The sequence below is a fragment of the Macrobrachium nipponense genome, chromosome 39 (genome assembly GCF_015104395.2).
Source record: "Macrobrachium nipponense isolate FS-2020 chromosome 39, ASM1510439v2, whole genome shotgun sequence".
Classification (NCBI taxonomy): Eukaryota; Metazoa; Arthropoda; class Malacostraca; order Decapoda; family Palaemonidae; genus Macrobrachium; species Macrobrachium nipponense.
The window spans coordinates 20,226,606-20,232,605 of NC_061099.1; positions in this window are offsets into that span (position 1 = coordinate 20,226,606).

The window sequence follows — 6,000 nt, forward strand, 5'->3', positions numbered from 1 at the left end:
TTACCTAAAAGCTCCCTCAAGTGTAACGGAGTTTTTAAGGATTATCTTAAATCTGTCTGCAGAGATTCGTTGACAACCGTCATGCAAGGGCCTCAGCGGCGTGGTTGGTATGGTATCAGCGTCCCACCTCGGTGGTCGCGGGTTCGATTCTCGGCCATTCCATTGGGAGTGAGAGATGTGTATTTCTGGTAATAGAAGTTCACTCTCGACGTGGTTCGGTTGTCACGTAAAGCCGTTGGTCCCGTTGCTGAATAACCACTGGTTCCATGCAACGTAAAAGCACCATACAAACAAACAAACAAACAAACAACCGTCATGCAAACGAGTATGTATTCAAGATCTATTTTTACAGAGAAAAAGTGAGGTTTTTGTGTTTTCAAAGCATTCTAAGGAACATAAGAGGCAATATTTGAATGACTGTTTTATTTCATCAAGACTGAAGGTAGGAAGTATACATCTCCTTTGTCTGTCTCTGATCTGATTTAGAGTTTAATTAAGAACCGGAGGAAAGATTGTAAGAGAAGGCAGCAGAGGGAAAGTAAGTCGTCCAGCACACTTGGTAGAGAAGTTGACCTCCATAGATTGAAACTGGGAAATGAGGACTTAAATATTCACTGAGATACCCTGAAAGTGAACATTCTCTCCTCTTCATATACTGAATTTGTATATATATATATATATATATATATATATATACTATATATATATATGTGTGTGTGTGTGTGTGTGTGTGTGTGTGTGCGTGTATATATATATATATATATATATATATATATATATATATATATATCTATATATATAAAAAATAATATAATAATAATAATAATATGAAGATGAAACGATGAAAAAAGATGAAAAGATGAATATAATATTAATAATAATATTAATAATAATATCAATAATAATATTAATAATAATATTAATAATAATATTAATAATAATAATAATTATTATAATATTAAACAGGAGAAACACTGCTGTTGAAATATACCTTTTACGTATAATTTCCGCTATGATTTTAAAATTCCGGTTCTTAGTATAGTTCACAGAATTTGTACTTCTGACCTTTTTTCCACCCATAGTCATCAAGAATACCAAATGTGAATCTCATTCTTTCGTATGGTTAAAGGAGGAGAATTAATACTAATATTCATTTATTTTTATGAATAAAAAAATGGGGCAACAGTAGACTCTAAATGCCAAAAGTAGTGAAGTTTCCACCTCAAGCTTATCTTAAATGGCCATTGTTACCAAGGTTTTATTTTATTATAGTTCATCTCCGTACTTTACCTGCAAATTCAAAATTGCATACACTCGACACCAAGAACATCAGTAGAACAACAAAACTGGTATTAGCTTAGTTGCCAGTTACAGCTGCTAATTATATGCCATTTTTCCTTCAAAGATTATTAAATTACTCGCATTTGAAACAATTATTTTTACTTAACATTTGTACTTAATATTTGTACTTACTTCGTCCAAAACAAAATTTAAAAACTGGACAGTTTTTTTTTTTTTTTTTTTTTTTTTGAAAAAAATATTTCATATATATATTGACTCATATATTACTCGAGCGCAGAGTGCGCGATAATATTCGCAAAAATAAGACTGATTAACAGAACATCGTGGACTCTTCAGGGAACAATAGATGATTAAATCCTTGATGTCCGTTTGATAGGGTATTAAATGCCTTATAAATCGTTATAGGGGGATTTCTGTGAACTTTATGGTCTTATAAAATCATGTGAACATGGCCGAGGGACCACTACCCAGCTGAGGCATTTCATAGCTCGTTTTACATCGTCTTTTGCTTCTTGCAAGATCTGTGAGAATTCGAAAGGGCTTCCTAGACTCAGTTTTACTTTTTATTGTATTTAGCGTCGTTCAGTCACTGATAACAGAAGGTAAAATTGTTCAAAAACCTTGATGCATATGTATGTGCATGTATCATTTTCATATTTCCTCATTTTCAGCATCTCATAACTCAGTTTAGTAGGACTCCATTAACACTGCTTGTTATTAATGTTTAGTTAAATAATCGCTCGTGTCTTGAGGTCGATTTCCCCGATTTCCAGAAATAATAATGTTTGGCCACCGAGGTCATCCGGGTGCCTGCAAATTACCTAGAGTACCCCAAGTGGAACTTGTAGAGGAACACGAACCTCCGCTGCTTAACGCTTTGTTAACAAGGCGTCGGCTAATTGAAACGCGGCGTCTGACCCCACCCTCGATCGCCACCCCCTGTCCCGCTCGAACCAGGGACACAATCGCGATAGAATTCCCGCCAATGATGAATCAATAACGAATTGGCAAAAGCATCGCCACGTCCATATTTCCAGCGAATTAGTCAGGCTTTTGGAGTAATGGGAGCCGTATAAGCGAGGTGGACCACAAAGAGAGGCTATAAAACTGTTAAAGCAAAATAGTACTAACGTTTATGACCAATGGATGGGCAAGGCTCACGGGGTGTAACCGATCACAACTCACGCATGTGCGCTGGAGTCCTGGTTGCGCGCAGGGATGCCAGGGGGATATTCGTAGGCAAAGTCCACAAATGAATAATTGTATAGCCGATGTTCCAGCCATATTAACTTTTTCTGGCTAGGACTTTGTTAGGCTGATTAAATTCCATTATGACAGCGATTGACTGTTCATAGACTTTCATGGCTGGTTCTAGAATGGACGAAAAAGAAAACGCAGAGCCAAAAGGGACTGTATTTATGTGAGATATATTCTAACCTTCAGGGGGACCGGAGAGAATTCAAGTTAATGCAGAGGACGGAAGGAATATTATAAGAACAGCGATGAGGTCATAACAGATGACTGTGTATAGCCAGCAAGAAAGCGAATGTATAAGGGGCTTATCTTTTGATTACCAATTTATGCAGCATTTCATTTGTTTATCATATTTCTGAAGCTATTGCATACTTGGTAACGACGAGGATTTTTTAAAAGACTGATAGCTTCTATTGTGTCGATTTTATAGGTAAATCTGCAAGATACACAAGACGGGAAAAATATAAACTCAGGAAATGTTTGAAAAGTTTTCAATAAACCAGCCGGCGAACGATTTTTTTCAGTTATTGGACGACATGAGGACACAATCCTGCGTTCTTCCTCCGGAGTTGAGGTACACAGCCCACTTTGCTCAGTCATGTGGTAATCTTCGACGTCAAACGTTGTATTGCTCACATGCAATACATAAATCTGTTCAGCGCCTCAGTGGCGTGGTCGGTATGGTGTTGGCCTGCAATCTCGGTGGCCGCGATTTCGATTCTCGGGAATTCAATTGAGGTGAGAGAGATGTGTATCTCAGGTGATAGAAGTTCACTCTCGACGTGGTTCGGAAGTCACGTAAAGCCGTTGGTCCCGTTGCTGAATAACCACTGGTTCCATGCAACGTAAAAACACCATACAAACAAATAAACAAACATAAACCTGTTCTAAGTTTGTCAAAGAAGGTCTTTAGACCTCGGTATCAAACTTATAAAAGATAAGTATCCTCTTCTAGGGGATTTTTCCGCGTATTTTTAGTTGAACGTATCTGAACATCTTAAGAAACACCAGTTTTAGTATTCATAGATCGATTAATCAATACGAATCTGAAAGGATTTCATTAAAAATTTATAAGTTCAAGATTTCTTACCTCCACTGAAGTTCATTTCTAACAGACGCAAACCGTTGATTTTCATTACTATAATGTAGTATTTTGTAAATTTGTATTCTTAGAATGTTTTCCTAGAATGTTTTCATAACGATCTAAAGTAAGGCAGATTAAAACTAACTATAAAAAAATTTTTTCGCTTACTCGGTAAGTAAGCCTACAAACTACTTTGTCGTTGTTGTTGGTTGGGGTAAGAAACATCTATGAAGAGCCTAAACCTAAAAAGATCTGAAAATGGGTTTTGAGTTGAGTTAAAGATACAGGAATTTGAGGGTAGGATGTTTATGATTTATTTATTAGAATGAAAATGTAAAACAAAAAAATTATAGTATATGTAGTTTTTAAATTTTCGTTGGTAAAACAAAACTATTTGACCGTAGATTTTAGCACGTTTTATTTTACGTTAAACGTTAGGAATATAATGTTTACAACTTATGCGTGAGGGGAAAATCTTGCACGCGTCACGTGTAAGCTGGAGGTCGGATCACGCCTTGTTTAGTTAGAATCTTAACAGGAAGAAAGTATCCAAAGCAAATCCGGAGAATGAGGTGATACCCTGCGGTTTTCATTTCCTTTCCTTCCTCCTTTTGGTTGGGCCGTGGTTGAACGCAGGGTTCTTGCAAATTAAATTCATAATAAGGGCGTCGGATATTTCGTACTCTCTTTCACCTTACCAGATTTGAAGGTATTATCGGTGGTAGGCTTTTTCCTTTTGACTTAAAACGTGGGACAGCTGACGTAGAAATTACCTTTCTTTTCGGTCTAAGGCCGGCCACACACGTCACACGTACAGTTTCAACTGACAGTTATGACTGAACATTTGTAACTGTCAGTTAAAACTGCACGTGTGTGGCCGGCGTTATAACTGCACAGTCCAATGTTATGTGCAGTTATAACGCCGGCCATACACGTGCAGTTTTAACTGAAAGTTACAAATGTTCAGTTATAACTGTCAGTTGAAACTGCACGTGTGTGGCCGGCCTAAGAAATAAGACACTGCTATAATTACAGCCTTGTTTAAAATCTCTTTTTCAAAGCGAAGTGACTGGTGGCTGCAGCTGAGATCTGAAGTGGATTAGGAAACGGTTTAGATTAGTCAGTGAGGCGCGAAGCGGAACTAAAGCAAAACAGCCTTATTGATTAGCCAATTTCGTCTTATATTCCCGTGACATATCTTTGTAGTACCTTCTCCTTCGGAATAACTTTTGTTTTCTTTTTTTAGCTAAAACATATGTTTCCACGAATAAAAGAGTAGCTTGTAAGGATAGTTTTTAACTAAAGAGATTATTGGAACAACATATGGTCCAGACATGTTCATGAGTGATGAGAATTTAGATTACTTTGTAACATTTTGGGATTTTCACCTTGAAGGTGTTGCTCCTGGAATTGGTACTACAAGGACTTACTATATATGGTTGCTAAATTCATAGTTTCCCTCTACCGAGGCCTTGCCATTGTCAAAGATGGAATCTTCACTGGATTTAATGTCCTGCAATCTTAAAGCCAACCATACCTCGGGAGCAGGCAGGTCCACCGATTCATTCAGGGGTCAGGCATCACGTTTGCTTTATTTATCCTCTTATCTTTCTGGTTTTACTGAGGTATTGGGTTTCCCCGTCCAACTGGCCTATCCAGAGTTGTCATGAGTGAATTTCTTATTAACGTATACTACTTAAATAAGAGGAACTGCTCTCTCTCTCTCTCTCTCTCTCATCGTCTCGGTTGTGGGTAGGACGTCCGCCAGAACAGCACCAGTTCCAGGATTAGATTACCGAGCGAGCTGGAACGCTTAAATCCCATTGTGCGTACTACGTTGGCCCATATACTTGAATCATCCATCTTATAGTCAGCTGACCACAAGATAAAGCTGTGGGCTACCCCCTTCAAGGAGGAAAGTTAATGCTTAAAACGATTTTACATATATAGGCTTTGATGATTTATGCATGCGTGTAATTTTATTCGTCTAGAACGTTTCGGCGCGCGAAGCAGTATGGTATCTCGAATATGGCGATATTTTCCTTACCAGGGCAACAACCACATCACCTTATTTGAGAGTTATTAGCTATTATATAGACATCAAGCGAGAAAGTGATATAGGAAACTCCAGCTAGGAAATAAAGATGAAAATAAAAGTTCTTTTGCATGATGTATATCAACATGCAGAATAATCAAGAGCTGCTGACTAGCACGCGCTGGCGGGTTCTGTTAGAACAAAAAATCAACTCGCTAAACTTAACGTTTCTTTCGAATGTACGTGGCGGCTATGTCTTGAGGACCTACTACTATAGTATTATTACAGCAAGTAAGTAACTTCTATATCTCGGGTTTATTGAGAT